The following is a 17,281-nucleotide window of genomic DNA, read 5'->3' on the forward strand; positions in this document are numbered from 1 at the left end:
TAGATAATGAAGCAGTGGCTTCAGCTTGTAAAACAAATACCCTGTGGTTACCAATAGTGCATATTGATGGCAATTACGTGGTATGTAGCATATGTGTAAACTATACTGTGTGTTATTCAATCTGCACAAAGAGAGAGTGCTGACTGTATGGGCACTCTAAATATACTGTATAGCCGACATGCCTTGTTTCTTGCCACACAAAAAGCTGTTAACATACACACAAGCCTCATCTATAGCGTTTAAGTCATTGCGGCAAGCAACATGTTAACATCATTATAACATAATTTCATCAAGCAAAATCACAACTCATTAGATGGGATACTGTATGTGTATTCACAGGCACATGTTACATACATTTTAGGACTTTTCCATTCATGATATATAGCCATTGGTTCTTAATGAGTACACTTTATAAATGCCCCATGAGCTTAGTTAAACTGTCTATTCCCATCAGAACCCCAAATTTAAGCTTGGTTTACTTCTTTGTTCATAAACAATGTAATTCTAAACAATCACTGTATTGCCTCAAAACATGGTTAAACTTATCATGGATGGTCAGTCCTGCATCTATAAGCTCTGTCAATTAATTTGAGAATGTTTACATTATTTCAGCCCCATCTCTCAACAGTGGTGGGATGTATACTTTGTTATTGCAGATTGCCCCTTTTAAGACATACTTATTTAAATGCATGCAGTGTAGGCACACATATTAGCACTCTGGGTAAATATCCTTGGATAAATAACCCATCAAACACAACACAGATCATTCATGTGTTGCTTTATGAAAGTCTCAATCTTCCTCAAGTACAAATGTCTGTCTATACGGCTGAGATGAAGAAGGAAAAAACTGTTCTTACTTCTAAAATAAAACAGATATTTAACTTGGCTCGGGGTTAGTTTTAGCTTCTGATGGTAATGATATTATAAAATGACTACTGGACAAACCCCATAAATAACTCCACTGTGTGGTTCCCAGACAGATATAATGCTGCCTAGGAAGTACAGGTTTACAAATGCATCCTGTTGAAGGCACAAACTCTCACTGTGAATTCACTCCAATCCCCACTCAAAAGTATAATGAAATTTGAAATGTTCCCTTATCAAACATTGGCCCAGCTTCTTTAATATCATTTACATTTTAAGTCTGTTTTGGAAAGGAGAGTAACTGCTCTTTCCCAAGAAGGACTTTTTATTTCATTATCTCATGTTTTGTTAAGCTAAAAATATCTACCTGGAACTGAATTTGCATGAATGTTTTCTTTAAAAGATTTACCACCAGTTGCCCTATGAATGATCGTATTAAGGGGGCCCAATTGCAGTACGGTATGTAAAAACATGGACAGAGCCAAATACTGTATCTCAGCTTACAAAGCTTCTGCTAATATTTAATAGTCATAGATCATAGAGATACAAAAGAATGTCATTCATATTTCATTACTATAGCGTAAATCGATTTAATTAGTACCCAAAAATTAAACACATTTGAATTTCAGTTAATTTTGTAAATAACTATATCGTAAATAGAGATTCAAAGTGGAGAGATTAGGTTATGATTATCATTAAAGTATAGGGGCCAGATTTGAAATATATGACTAACCATAATATCATATGATTGCAGTTACATCAGGTCATTGTCCTAAACGGTATGTAAGCACAAGTCCAAATAAACTGACCGGTAATCACAGAGCAAGAGAGAGAGAGAGGAGAGAATTCCTCTCTAATCAGGCAGTGGAAGAGGTATTCCCAGTCAGTCTGGGTCAGTGGCGCATTGGTCCTCTCTCTCTTTTCCTTTTGTGTTTTGACACATTAATATTCACCATATGCACTGTCAGTCCTTTCAGAGCCGCGTTTCATTTATGCTCTGTGGTGTGGGTAAACAGTGTGCCCAGCTGCTGTTTTTAGACAGCTCTGCTCTCTTCTCTCATATGTGTTGGCTCACACGTGCACCCAAATAGGCCTAGTGTGTGTCAGAAACCAGGAATCCACAAACCCAGTCCAACCACTTCTATAAACATCCTACTACGAAGCAGGCGCTTTAAAACAGGAGCACATTATATATACTTTTATATCTAACGTAATTTTGTTATATTGATCGACAACTTTATGTCGTAAAATTTACGCAAAGCAGGCAGGTGGAATTATTATGTTAAGGAGATTGCATATTGTTCCCTCTCGGGTGACATTAGGACCATTGTGACTATCACAATTCTACAGACACAGAGCCATACCTTAAAGGGATTAATTTTTTAGACAATTTCAAGAAGTTTGAATATTGACTCAAGTCTGCATCAAAATTGCTGTATGGATCACAGGAAAAGGACCTGGATTTGATTGTTTCCTGTCCATTGTGAACTGCCTGTCCTGCTAGAATAGTAGATGTTTTCAACAGAACAGAACAACTTATTTTCTGTGAAATTCCCAAAGCAGAGTGCTGGGCCAGGCCTCTACAGATTTTATTGTACTGTACCTAGAGGAATGTGACCAGTTTCTGGATCTACCACTACTCAGAGGACAGGTCTGTGTTGCTCTCCGGCCGGTGCTCTGGCTGCTCCTTGTCCTCCTCACTCTCAGATGAACTCTCGCTGAAGTCATCGGCGCCTCCTCCTGGGGTCTTACTGAAGAACACAGACACAGCAGGAGATAAGAATCAACATCAAGTTTTGTGTAACAGCTATACAAGTACATATCCATACACAGGAAGGGTTTAAACTTAAAATATTATATCAGTATATGATACATAACAAAATATGAAGTTTTCCTTTTGTGATTTAAAATAACTGCAAGATTATTCTACACAACAAGCACCATTAACAATCTAAAGTTAATTGGAATTGTCAGGTTTGAACTTTCTCACAATCTAAGCAGCAGCAGCCAGGAATAGAGAGAGGGATTAAAGTAATGGGCAAACTGGAGTCGTCATCATACTAAACAAAGCAGGCCTCTCTTTTTCTACCGTAGCCTGCATACTATAAACGCCAACAGAAATGCAGATGGCTTTTAAAGTCAGTTGCACCACTCAAATAACTGTATCATGAAAACGGTGCACCGCGGAGCAATGAAATTTGGTACACGTTCAAATGGGGCCGCGGGGAGATGGTTCCTATTTACACAGATAGCATTTCCAGGGGAGGCCATTATCAGAGGAAATCAGCCGATATGACCGTTTCTCAGGCAACGCAGATGGGCCACGATAAACACTGAACCAAGCCTTAATTAAGCAGTGAAGAGCTGTTCCGATGTGTCTGGTTTGACTACTGGCCTGGAGTAACGCTAGTAGGCTCCCAAAGGTCCCTTTCTGTACATGTACCAAGTTTCTCTGGTTCAAGGCGGGGGGAAAGCTATCAGCAGAACAGTGGCTAGAGTCGACCCAGTAACTTTACTAGCAGACCTGTATACACTGGCATTCACAATTATGGGGACAGCTGGAAACATCGCTGCCAGGCACCAGAGGAAAGGCAGGGAAAGCGTACATCACACCCATACATTGGCTTATATAAAAACACTTATTATCAGTTTCCACAGAAGCTATCACTACGGGTCAAAGAGTTGTGCCACGTTTTTTTCTGTGACTTCAGCAATCTCTTTCCTGTAAACTGCTTGCTCTTCTGTAGGACTAGAAGGGTTCCTCATTTATGAAGTGTGAGGAGGAAACCCCACCAGGTGACTTACCTTTTATGAGACGACTGCCTACCAGGTGAGGAAGACACAGAGAAATCTGCTTTTCTTCTGCATCTTCTCTCCTCCGTCTCAGCAAACGTCTCATTTGCTGCACTCCTTTTGGATTTCTTCTCATCTGCTTCCCTCGAAAAATGTAATAAAATAAGAGGGGACATCATTATGCGTTTTTCTATTTTGGAAATAGTTATTTATCGTAACATATCATCATCGTTTATGCATTGAGGGAGAAGAGGGATGCAGGGATTTTGGGCTTTTTTGTTGTTGCCATTTTAGATAGCTTTTATCCAGAGCCAGCTGCCTCAAAATGGGGACACTTATCACAAGGTCCAGCTACAAAAGCTTAAACCCCTGCTAGATCTATTTATCAATCAAAGAACATGTGATACATCATTTTTGTGAATTTTACTCCTGCGCCCAACTTGTATGTCTGTAATTGTACAGTGGGGTTCCAAGCAGGGAACACATCGATTAACTGGGATCGTCCATATAATCAGGAATATTTGAGCTTGCCCTGAAAAATGTAAAGCCATATAAACCATCTCTTTATAATGTGTGACTGCTGCCATGTGGAGAAGACACACTGAGACACATGCAACCAGTGAAGTGCGCCGACTCCAGCATCACTTCCTTCTTAAAATCTTGTCTATTGGAGCATAACGTTCCCAAAGGCATACAGAACGTGTAGCGTTGCAAATATTCCAAAGACCTCCAATACATGGAGTGGAATTATCACATACTCATATGGTGATGCAAGACCGAGGTTCTTTCATTTCCAAGATGGTTCTAATTGTTTCTTTGCCGCCTGGCTTGTTCTGCACAAGCTGTTGTCTCGCCTTCTCATGCACATTCTTTTCCTGATGCTCGTAAGGCCTCTGGGTTTGGCCTTGTTCCTCTGTATCAACCGATTCCACATGTTGGATCTTTTGTGTTGACGGAGGTTCTTCTTGAACGGCAGAATCCCGTTGAGGAAGAGAATAAGTGAGGAAAAAGGACCTCTCAATTTGCACCCAAATGCTAGCAGTGATACATACAATACATTTGGGCCGTAAAATTATATGGACTTGGGTCCTTAAAAAAGTGATTCCTCTGAATGATTGTTCTTTTAACAAAGTCGTCGGTCCCTTTGTGATTTCTTTCAAGTTATAAAGCATATTTTCCATTCTGCAGCTGACATGTGGCCTCCTCATCCAGTTATTTGAGACACACATTGGTGTCTGAAAGGGTTGCCATTCAATTCTTCTCAGCCCAAGAAGAACCATGTAAAAACTCCCCGGGGTTTGATTCAGTCACTGTTCATAATAAAACAGACCTTTCTCAACAGTCCGTACTGCATTACCTTTATAATTGAGCGACAGTAATACAATGACACATTCCCAGTGCTTCACTACACAGAAGAGGTTCCCCTCTATTAATTGGCTGGACAATGTCAAAGGTTTATTGTTTCATTACATTCCTCGCGCAAAAATCTTGCAGCTTGCCACAGACAAAGGAGACCCTTTGTTTCACTGTTATTCAGAGATGATTTTTACGTTTTTGAAGGTCTTTTTACCCAACTTTACAACCTAACGTAAGAATGCCAACAAGACACATATGCGTGGTTCGCAGGCAGGGAATGTTTTTAAATCAAAGGCACCTGCTAGGCAGAAAATAGCTCGCCTCAGACTCCCATTGCTTGCAATAAGCTAGATATTATTATAATATTTTTTTAAGAAGTAAAGGGGGAGAAATAATTAACATGGAATACTAAGGCCGTGTTCATACGCTCGGGCCAAGCACGCTCGGTACCTTTCCAAAACCAGCTTGTTTGTCATAAAACCCAAAGTGACCTGCTGTTGGAACAATGCAGGCCAATTCAGGCCACTATGGCTGCATTTCAGGTGTCCAACCGTACCTTTTTTTTATGATACCTGAAATAGACAGAAGGAAACATTCCAAACTCTATGGCACGTTAGAGCAACACACACAGCACAGCACAGCACAGCACAGGACAGCACAGGGACGGCTCTGTCAAGAGCAAGTGCACAGACACTTTAAGCAGGTCTGACGCCTGCCTGCCCGCAACTCTACTCAGACTTCTGTCGGTCTCGGCAACATTTTTTTTTTTTTTACTACAGGCGACTTCCAAATCATTACATTGGCACTATTCATCTTTCTCCACTTGTGCCTTGTTCCAAGCCCTCACTGAGAGACCCGAGACTCCAAATATTTACACATGTTTATTGGACTTGTATCCATTGTATCTAATTACTTTCTCCATACAGTGATGGAAAATAAGCTAAATAGTAGCTGTCAGTGGAAGAGATGTGCGAGGCTCCGTGTGGAGAGTGAACATGACAGCAGAGCTAGATTGATTTCAGGATTTGAATAACAAAATTCTGAGGGTGCTTTTGCATTTTTTGCATGTGATCCCGCATGCATAACACAGACAGACACCATGTCCAATTTATAATCACGTCCTAGTTTCAAAAACCAGTCAGTCCAACACTACACTGAGAAGTTGAGTATCGGACTGCGGTGTGTGTCCCTGGTGCTGCACTCTTCTCCTCTGGCTGCCTCCAGCTTATTTGATTGAGAATGTCTGATCTAATAAAACTGTGAAAAATGATCTGCTTCCTCAATGCTGGAAACGAGTAGATCATGTTCAGAGATTGGTGTTGTTATCTTTGGCTATCAACCTGTCAAGCTTCATGTTGACTTGGGACACCACCACTTTGGGCTCTTAGCGCTGCAATCAGAGAGCGGGTCCCAGCCGGAGCTATTTCAGATAGTGTTTCTGACCTGACACGGACGAGAGCCTACTCCTTTCATGGGCCACTCGGAAGGGATCTTGTCCTCAAGAGTGAGTGCAATTACTTTATTACTGTATGTCTGAAACGGTTTATACAGCAGTGCCTGTTGCACCATAACAATTATATTGTCAATCAATAGACAATACCTTTATCTGCAATCAAATCAGCAGTCACTGCTGAGTCAAGCTGATCATTTCACACACACGAGGTGTATTTGAAGTAATGCAGAGAGAAAATGGTTTGGTGGAGCGTAAAAAGGGCAGAAAAACATGGCCTGATTTGAGTGCAGAACACTCCATTACATCTCCATGCCATGATTTGGATATTGCTGTAGTAACTTCATAGGAGAAAGAAGTATGCAGAGAAAACCCGTGACTTCATTTGTATCTCGGCAAATCCTCAGAACGACCGACGGGTTCAGCCTCATAGCCTCACTCAGCACAGACACCGGACTCATAAAACATTAAAGCCTGCTATGGCCTTTTTACACAGTGAGCGCAGCAGCCTGGCACTGCTCATTGGGGTTTATACATGCCTCACTTACCCTTCACTCAACTCAACCCATCTCCATGGCACTAAAAGCTCTATCACCGGCTATAAATACGTCAAACTTGCTGGTCAAGCACAATTCAATTGAAAGAAAGGATGAGGTGGCTCCTTTTCATCAATAATGTAGTTATTTAAAATTGGGTAGAACAATGGTTGTTATAGGCCACTGCAGTAACATAATGTAAATGTCTCTGTAACGTCCATGGATTATGCATTTGGGGGTGGGGGGGTACAGATCGTACTTCAGACAACTCTTGTACGTCAAAGCAGACATTTCCTTTTTCTTGAGCTATTGTCCCTAAAGCAAACACTCACTTACCAGGTTTCTAAAACTGTGGTGGAATAGACTAAATATATTATTGTTCGCCCCACTTTATATCTGCAAACTATATTATTGTGATAACATCTATTTGTTTATTTTAAAGAGAAAGACTTAGACAGAGTAGACAGGGGTGAAAGGGAAAATCAGTTTTGATAATCACATCTCTGTTTCAATAGTTCAGGTACAGAATTATGGTGATCATAAAGCATCCCAGGAGAAATCATCAGGAGCAACATTGATAATAGTCTTTGCTAACAGAAATGAACGATGCAAAATGGAAAATACTGTTATTAGTTAAGGCACAATATTTGTTGAAACTAGTTTACCCATAAGACTGTCCAAATAGACAAAAGGAAACGAATGAATATAAAAATATATATATCAATATAATTATATCAATTATATAAAATATTTGGTGTCATTTCCTAGAGTATAAATACTATGTAGAACGTGTATAGCTAGCTGTATAGCTAGCTTGCCTGTAAATTATATAACATTTTCCAACAATACATTATTGAGTCACTCATGACAAAAAAACATGTCCAAATATTCAGATGATAAACACTTTTTTCCCAACCAAAGCTTGAAGCCATTATTTGTTAATTTATCAAATCACAGGAAACAGCACTACTGAATGAATCACATGGCATTTCAGAGCAACGCATGATTCTGTCTGTGTGAGTAACTGGACTGTTTCATTATATTTTTTTACATTCTTTTCAACTGGGGTGATTTGGAAAGTAAGGTTAGGTACCGAGGCTACAGCTTCAGAGAGTTTTCGTTTCCATCTGAGAACCAGACAGACACTAGCTCACAAGTGAGGATGAGTGCAGATACTGATTCACAATCTCAACCTCACTCTACTACGTATAACAGAATATAATATATGATCAGTCAAATGCGTACTGCGTCATCGGGTTACCGACAGAGAAAATATTACTCAGAGAAAACAACAACCTTTTGTTTGAGATACTGCTCCTCCATGTCAAAAACCTACCTGTTTATTTATGTTCTCAGCAAGATGGGGAGACTTGCTTTTCAGAAGTGTTACCAGGTCTTTGTAAACATTGCTTGTTCTGTCATAGGCATTTCCCTCACCCTCCTAGCTTATGCCCTGCGAAGACAAAGATGACATTTGATGTATCAAACAAATGTCACAGTATTCCCATCTGTCAGAACAACTGAGGTTAGAGTGCCAAGGTTTCAAAATGCAGCTTCACATGCTGGAATTGAAAAACCGGTGTGTGCCGCCTCTAACCACTACACACATTACGCTCAACTCTGTAATCTTTGAGGTTTCATTTGTGTTAATATACCGTCAATGTCAAACATGTTGGAATGCGGGTTTCAGTGTCCTGAACTGAACCATTCCCAGGTGAGGAAAGGGAGACGGGCAACATACTAACGGGCAGGCTGGAAGTGACGGAGGGAGTGAAAGACACTGAGCCATGTAATATGTTCTCTTTAATTAATTGCACACATGTTACGGTCAATGGGGGTTGTTTTAAACGTTTACCACCACAGGGCAAACTTGGAATACAATGAACGTTGCATCAGTACATACATCGCAAAACTTTTCAGTGACACTTACGTAATGTTTTCTGAAACTTTATGGGCATTCGTTAAGGAGACATTGTATAGCTTAAATGATATAAATATGAATACATGTATTGACTTTCCGTGCTTGTTCATAACAATTGTCAAATAAACATGTGCTGAAATATATAGATTATTACACCCATTGATGCCTAAAGCATTTATGACAAAACACATCCTGTAGAAAGAAAATCTAATGCTGAGTGTAAGAACACGCCTGACTAAAATTCAGGTAATGAAAACTGACATTCAGTGACACTAATCTATCGCTAGCTTTCTTACCCCGTTGAGAAAGACTGATGTGATGGTGATGTGCAAGGGTTGAGTGTCACACGGCTGTACCACCAGGTGACAGATTTCACCATGCACCTGCCTTCAAGGAGGAGTACAACAGCCATTGGTGAATTCAGAATCTACAGAAAAAGAAGAAGATGCCAGAGCACGTCAGTTCAGTGTACAATGTATGTTAATCAAGACAGTATACAATAGTCCTCGATAGGGAATTAGGTGCAAAATGCAGCATCATATAATGCAAAATACATCATACTGGCTGTATTTCTGTATTTTGAAAACTGGGCAGCTACAAAGGGATGCACAGCCGAGAGCTGCCCAGTGACACAAGCCTACCAGACGAGCTAAATTACTTCTATGCTCGCTTCTAGGCAAGTAACACTGAAACATGCATGATAGCATCAGCTGTTCCGGATGACTGTGTGATCACGCTCTCCGGAGCTGATGTAAGACCATTAAACGGGTCAACATCCACAAGGCCGCAGGGCCAGACAGATTACCAGGACGTGTACTGCGAGCATGTGCTGACCAACTGGCAAGCGTCTTCACTGACATTTGCAAACCAGTCCCTGACTGAGTCTGTAATACCAACACGTTTCAAGCAGACCACCATAGTCCCTGTGCCCAAGAACACTAAGGTAACCTGCCTAAATGACTACTGACCTGTAGCATTCACGTCAGTAACCATGAAATGGTTTGAAAGGCTGGTCATGGCCATTTATCCCAGAAACCCTAGACCCACTCCAAATTGCATACCACACCAACAGATCCACAGATGATGCAATCTCTATTGCCCTTTCCCACCTGGACAAAAGGAACACCTATGTGAGAACTCTATTCATTGACTACAGCTCAGTGTTCAAACCATAATGCCCTCAAAGCTCATCACTAAGCTAAGGACCCTGGGACTTAACACCTCCCTCTGCAACTGGATCCTTGACTTCCTGACGGGCCGCCCCCCCAGGTGGTAACACGTGGGCCCGTCAGGGGTGCGTGCTCAGTCCCCTTCTGTACTCCCTGTTCACTCATGACTGCATGGCCAGGCATGACTCCAACACCATCATTAAGTTTACCGATGACACAACAGTGGTAGGCCTGATCACTGACAACGATGAGACTATAGTCTATAGGTCAAGTCTAGGTCCAAAAGGCTTCTTAACAGCTTCCACCCCCAAGCCATAAGGCTCCTGTTAATCTAATTAAAGGGCTACTCTCTGTTTATTATCTATGCATAATCAGTTTAACTCTACGTACTTGTACATATTCCTTTTGTAATTTTGCTGCTGCTGTTTAATTATTTATTAAATTTATTTATTAATATTATTTTATTTTCCAATTTTTACTTTAAACAATTTTTTTCTTCTTAAAGCGTTGTTGGTTAAGGGTTTGTAAGTAAGCATTTCACTGTAAGGTTGTATTGTTGTATTTGGTGCATATGACATTGATTTGAACTTGATTGCTGACATGCAAAACATTTTGGGACTATATCACCAATGGACTAACGAAACAAATGAAAGACTAAAGAAACAAATACCAAAAGATCATTTTGGGGTGTAGTTTTCCTTCAAGGTATGTAGGAGGAGAGGATCAGGGGGAAAATAAAGTTCCAATACAGGTTCAAAGAGTGCAGTATCACAGGAAGAGAAATCATCGAGGGTGCCTGAGCTGCCAGCGAGTATGATGGATCATTCCACCATAGAGAGAGCACAAGTCTGCGTCCCAAATAGCACTGTATTCCAAATAGAGTGCACTACTTTTGACCAGTATTGTACAATATAGGGAATAGGTTGCCATTTGGGACAAAGCCCAGGTCTGAAGACAGCAGCCCAGGTTACTTAGAGCTCGCTGTGATTTCACTCTCTGATAAATCATCTGATAAATCATCCTCTGAAAACAGCTAGGCTGCAGAGCATCGTGACACACAAACCACCATATTTTAATGTGCGGTATCACAGGTTGGAGGCCATTTACATAGAAGGTTTGAATGTTCCTCTGTAAATGTTCCACTGTAAGGGGACACATTTTTCAAAATACTGAATTGATCACGGTGGTTCTGTGGCATGTAGGGGAGGTGTGTTTTTTGACGAAAGTTGAATTGTTTATGGCGTTGCAAATCTGCCGCGCCGACTAAGGCAAGTAAAAAAAATATATTAATGTCTCAGTAAACTGAAATCTGACATATATAATGACTTCCATGTTTTTTACGGGTGAACAGACAGACATTTTATATTTTTAAAATATCCCAGTATTACCCCCTAATAGCAATCGCTTTCATTCACACCCCCCAAAAAATTTGTGAAATGTGAAGATAATTCAAACCTGATGTGTATTGAACAGACTTCAACACCTTTTTCTCCCCTTCACTGCAGAAGTGTTTCAACAGCTCGACATCATTCTTCACTGTGGCAGGACTAAGCCTAACCTCCCTGTACAAAAAACAAAAAACAAATACAGATAATTAATCTTGGGCCCATTTGTGGTTCTTCTATCTAGTAAGAAACTGTTTCTAATCAGAGTCAACCCCATGTGTTTGGACTTGTCTCAAGTCAAGTGGGAGTCAGTGTGTATTAAGATGGATGGATTCGTTGTTGATAGATAGAGAAGCAGACAGAGTGAGGAGGAGGAAAGGAACCCACTGGGAGATCTGCTTGAGGGAGTTGCTGAGGACTTGAGTGTCCAGCTGCTGCTGCAGGATGAGCAGCTTCACTTTGATATCTTCCTCACCTGATGTCTTCCTCACCTTCTCCAGGAGACGCTGTCCTCCCCATCCACTGTTGCAAAACTAGGCCCCAGCATCTTCGCAACAGGGTCTTTGTTGGCTACAAATTACAGTAAAAAATGTTGAGCATATCTTTATTTTACCAGATTGTCCCTTTGAGGCCTTATTTAAAAGAGAATCCTGGTCTGGGGTAATATAGACATACAGTAGATGTATGTTTTTCTTTCTCGAACTAACATAGTTATTAGCTAGTACCACATTATGGCTTTGGGGTACAGTAAATATAACTGTGAGGAATTGCAAACATAATCTGATGCCAGTTTCTAATTGAAAAAAATTTGAAGATAACAAGGACAAACGAATTATGTCCGTGGCTTTATGGGAAGTATGTAGCCCGACTACTCAGGAACAAATGGGATACAAATCTCATTCTGTGGTTTACATGGTTTTACCTTCCAGACAAGCTCGGACCTCCTTCAGCCTCTTATCCTTTGCCAGCTGCACTATTTTGGAGAGCTGACTAAAACTGTGAACAGAAATGCTCAGAGGAGTGATTTGCAACATACTGTAGGACGCCCATCCTTGTCCGTTTCCTTCGACTTTACCATAGGGCAACTGAAAAGTAGAGAAACACACATATTTTTAAGTATAAACTGTCAACAAACACAACATTTTATTTTTCTATCGAGGCACACTTTTCCTATTCTACCGTGTCTGTGCTAATGTCATAAATATGCTTTTTGGAAAGAAAAGTAATGTTCTCAGTGTTCACAATTTCCACTTTTCTTTTATCAGTGAAATCTACAGTAGCTAAGAGCCAACTGTGGGATAAAAAATGTGTGTGCTGTGCTGGTAACTTTAATTATTTACTAGGACCACTGCTTATACCTAATGTATCGATTTGTTTGTAAAACATCAGTTAATTGATTAAGTAGGGCTTGTCAAAAAATATGGGTGTAGAAACCCCATTAAATTGACTTAAAGCCACAATCTGGAGTTTGTGTTTCAGCAAAGAACAACCGTGCCGCTTAAAGGAGGATATCCCCCATTTCTACATGTGTAACTGTTTTAGCACGTACCTATACTGTAGTTTGATATCTTAAGACAGTTTTTGGTCCATATCACACATATTTAGATACTTTACAGGAATCTCATGTTATGCCATTTTATTTTAGCTTTACTTAACTAGGCAAGTCAGTTAAAAGAAGAAATTCTTATTTTCAATGACGACCTAGAGCAATAGTAAAGAGCGTACCTGTGTTACATATATACTGTATATACTGTATGTTACAGGAGACGGTCAATCTGGGAAGATGTATACGTTCCAAACAGGAAAGGAGCCAGCGTATGTTACAAGGGGCAGAACGACAGATTTGTACCTTGTCAGCTCGGGGATTTGAACTTGCAAGTTTGGTTACTAGTCCAACGCTCTAACCACTATGCTACCCTGCCACCCCATTTGCCCATAGGATCTATTAAAATGTGAAATATATCTAAAATACCTTAGAACCACACATCTATATCCTAATACACTAAAAATTACATGTAAAGACCTTGGAGAAATCACTTTTTTGAATAAATATTTTTTTTTTTTATGCTTACAGTGCCTTCAGAACGTATTCATACCCCTTGACCTTTTCCACATTTTGTTGTGTTACAAAAGTGGTATTAAAATGGATTTAATTGTCATTTTTTGGTCAACGATCTGCACAAAATACTCTACAATGTCAAAGTGGGAGAAAAATTTGGACATTTGTAAAACATTTATGAAAAACAAAAAACACTATTGATATCTTGATTTAAAAAAATATTCAGCCCCCTGAATGTTAGAATCACCTTTGAGGGAGTCTTTTTGGGTAAGTCTCTAAGAGCTTTCCCCACCTGGATTCTGCAACATTTGCCTATTATTCTCTTCACAATCTTCAAGCTCTTCAACCAAATTGAAAGCTGATCATTACTCAACAACTATTTTCAGGTCTTGCCATAGATTTTCAAGCAGATTTAAGTCAAATGAACATTCATTGTCTTCTTGGTAGGCAACTCCGTAGTAGATTTGGCCTTGTGTTTTAGGTTATTGTCCTGCTGAAAGGTGAATTCATCTCCCAGTGTCTGGTGGAAAGCCGACTGAACCAGGTTTTCCCGATTTTGGCTGTGCTTAGCTCAATTCCGTTTCTTTTTTATTCTGAAAAACTCTTCAGTCGATAACAATAATTATTTTGCTTTTGCAACAGCTAATCTGCATCCTAATAAAATACCAAAATACCAGTAATGGTATTCCTTCTTGTCACCCTGTCAATTCGATAAGTACTGTGGAATACTGTAACTACAATGTTGTTGATCCATCCTCAGTTTTCTCCTATCACTGCCATTAAACCTGTAACTGTTTAAAAGTCACCACCGACCCATGGTGAAATCCCTCAGTGGTTTTCTTCCTCTCCGGCAACTGAGTTAGGAAGGACACCTGCATCTTTGTAGTGACTTGGTGTATTGATACACCATCCAAAGTGTAATTAATAACTTCACCATGCTCAAAGGTATGTTCAGTGTCTGGTTTTAAAAATGGTATACTTTTTTATTTATTTAACCAGGCAAGTCAGTTAAGAACAAATTCTTATTTTCAATGACGGCCTGGGAACAGTGGGTTAACTGCCTGTTCAGGGACAGAACGACAGATTTGTACCTTGTCAGCTCGGGGGTTTGAACTCGCAACCTTCCGGTTACTAGTCCAACGCTCTAACCACTAGGCTACCCTGCTACCCTAGGCTACCCAATGCCTTTGTGAGGCATTGGAAAACCTCCCTGGGCTTTGTGGTTGGATGTGTGTTTGAAACTCACTGCTCGACTGAGGAATGTTACAGATAATTAATTGTATGTATGAGGTACAGAGATGAGGTAGCCATTCAACAATCATGTTAAACACTATTTTTGTGTCCATGCACCTTATTATGTGACTTGTTAAGCACATTTTTACTCCTGAACTTATTTAGGCTTGCCATAACAAAGGGGTTGAATACTTATTGACTGAAGACATTTCAGCTTTTCATTTTTAATTAATTTGTAAACATTTTGAAAAACATAATTCCACTTTGACATTATGAGGTTTTGTGTGTAGGCTAGTGCCCCAAAACATCTCAATTTAGTCAATTTTAAATTCAGGCTGTAACACAACAAAACTCTGAAAAAGTCAAGGGGAGTGTAAGTCCACTTTTGAATTTATGAAAATACATGTACGCAATTACAGTACTTACTGTATACTTATGCTAAAATAAGGGGTATTTTAGTCAATTGCATTAAGATCAGTGATTTTAGTATTATGTAAATAATTTGGGATGAACAAATGACACAGTTTGATGATGTATTGGGTTACTGAATCTCTAATACAGCTCAGTACAGTTTCATTAGCAAAACATTCTAATCTCCAAAACCCGCTTATCATTATCGTAATGCACCAATGTTAGAAAAAATAAAATGGATACTTCAGTAATTGTGGCTTAATCTGATAGTGTGCCTTCAGTTCTTTATTAAAATATATCAAATAACATGTGTACACAAGTAATTATGCCGAAAAACAATATTTAGAAATGTTTGTGTTGCGGTAATAGAGAGATAAATTACAAAAAACATATTTTTTTCTGTAAAATGTTTAACTCAGGCCTTTTCATTAGGTAAGCAATGTTAAAAAAAGATTAGAAATTGTTTTTTTTGGACTTTGAAAACTGATGAGGTAATGAGCATTTTTGCATTGGTAATTATGGAAATTGTGTTAAAATGCATAATATCTGATCAATAAAAACATAACAATAATTATGAAATAGATAAATACAGATCCTAATCTTGGCGATCCAAGAGGAATTATGGAAAATGTGTTCATTGTTGTCAAGTGCCAGTTTTGTGAGAATCACCCATCTAATCACATGCAGACAGTTAGGAAAAATACTCAAATATCCTGACGAAGTAGTGTAGTTTATGTTGTTTTCTGTCCTAGCTACTGAAGTTGAACAGAAAACACATTCATTCAATTGTACATATGAGTGCTGCTGCAGGGCTATAAATACGTTTTAACGCCATGAAAACATCCCCAGTGAGTAACATTAACATTACACAAACAGCCTGCCTCATGATTACTTGATGTCATACTCTGTTTAGAAATCAGAAGCCTCCAAAGAGCTAGTCCACTGCAGCGGCTCATTGAACACATGTTTAGCCTCCTGAGGGTGTCTGGAGCTGAACTGTTCCACAAACTGTAGGATCTCTTTCAGCAGAGACTCGTTGACTGGGGTGATCTCCAGTTTGCCCGTCCCAGAACTTGCTGTGGTCCATTGCATTGTGCTGTATATATATATATTTACAACTTTTTTCATATACATTTTATTTTTATTTTCCATCAACTCATCTTCTAAACACTCTCCTGCAACCAGCCTCACCAATTTATATTTATAAAAAAGTATTATTTACCTCAGATCTGCAATCCTTCAGGAAGCTAGCCAGAAACTCCAGGAGGCTGGCCAGAAACTAGCCAGAAGCTAGCCAGGAGCTAGCCCAGAAGCTAATCCAGAAGCTAATCAGAAGCTAACCACGGTTTGTGGTCATCGGCTGTCCTTTAGCTCGAAAATCTATCGAAAATCCTTCGCCAGTTTTGTACGGCGCAGCGCGGCTCGGAACGGAACATACCGGACCAATTTTTCTCTCCATGTCCCTGGATTTCAACTGCTCTCTGGACATTCATACCCGGATCTCACAGCTAGCTAGCTGCTATCCGTGTGACAGTCGGCTTTCGTCGATTCCGGAGCAAACATCGACTGTTCCGGTGCTAGCCAGCTCCGTCAATCACTCCTGAGTTCCATCATTCACTCCTGGGCTGCAGTCACCTATCCGGACCCGTTTCACTGCCTACGCGGAGCCCCACCGGGCCTTCACAACCGGACTGCCGACGTTATCTACCTGAATGAGATCCGGCTGGCTCCTCTGTCGCGACGTTACCTGAACGCCCATCTGCGGCCCGCTAACCGTTAGCTGTCTTACCGGCTGCTATCTGAATAGACAATCGGACAATTTATTTATTTTTATTATGTTTTCTTCTCGGGCCTCTATAACTATATCTATTGTTCTTATTTTTGTTGTTGTTGTGTGATTTGGATTAATCCCCTCTACCACACGGAACCCTACTAATCTACTGACCGAACGCAAGAGGTGGCTAACAACAGACCTCCATCCTATGCTAGCTTGCTACCGGTTGGCCTGGCTAGCTGTCTAAATCGCCGTGACCCTAAACCAACCTCTCCACTCACTGGACCCTTTTGATCTCTCGACTAAGCATGCCTCTCCTTAATGTCAATA

At 40.1% G+C, this 17,281-nt stretch overlaps 1 pseudogene; it reads right to left on the reverse strand.

The window, feature by feature from the left end:
- The window catches only part of LOC110490722, a 59,262-nt pseudogene extending 42,993 nt beyond the window's left edge, over window positions 1–16,269 (reverse strand).
- Window positions 16,270–17,281: the final 1,012 nt, after the last annotated feature.

Source organism: Oncorhynchus mykiss, chromosome 15 (assembly GCF_013265735.2).
Source record: "Oncorhynchus mykiss isolate Arlee chromosome 15, USDA_OmykA_1.1, whole genome shotgun sequence".
Lineage (NCBI taxonomy): Eukaryota > Metazoa > Chordata > Actinopteri > Salmoniformes > Salmonidae > Oncorhynchus > Oncorhynchus mykiss.